Source organism: Penaeus monodon, chromosome 22 (assembly GCF_015228065.2).
Source record: "Penaeus monodon isolate SGIC_2016 chromosome 22, NSTDA_Pmon_1, whole genome shotgun sequence".
Lineage (NCBI taxonomy): Eukaryota > Metazoa > Arthropoda > Malacostraca > Decapoda > Penaeidae > Penaeus > Penaeus monodon.
This window is the reverse complement of record NC_051407.1, coordinates 4836626-4837073: the sequence shown is the minus strand read 5'-3', so window position 1 is coordinate 4837073 and position 448 is coordinate 4836626. Positions and strand designations below refer to the sequence as shown.

The window sequence follows — 448 nt, the reverse complement described above, 5'->3', positions numbered from 1 at the left end:
TCCACTTTCTCTGGTGAATTACACCCACGCTTCCATTCACAAATTGCCGAATTCACACGTCGTTTAACATTACGGTCGGATTTCCCAACACCAGCATCCATAACCATAATCGCAGAGGAAAAGCCGATGAAGTATGACCAACACTTATACCACTTACATATTACTTACACAGCATACAATTTTTTTTATACCACTTACACCACACAAGCCAATTACACCACTTTCACCATTTACCTTTACTTACAACACATGAACATATTACTTGCACTGTTTATGTCACTTACATTACTTACATCGAGCCAGTATATAACATTCGCCCACGCTGGGACCCACGGCCACATCACGCCTTTCACTCAACGGGTCGCACCTTCTCGCTTCACGCCCGCGCCCATCGCCCATGGTCACCCAAAGCCCCCGCATGACAACCACCGACACGCCCATAATACCA

At 46.0% G+C, this 448-nt stretch overlaps 1 protein-coding gene across 1 annotated transcript in view; it reads right to left on the bottom strand.

Annotated features, from left to right (window-relative positions):
* LOC119586839 (neurogenic locus Notch protein-like) overlaps positions 1-448 on the bottom strand; it is a gene marked incomplete at its 3' end in the record, with an annotated part of 145347 nt that overhangs the window by 118208 nt on the left and 26691 nt on the right.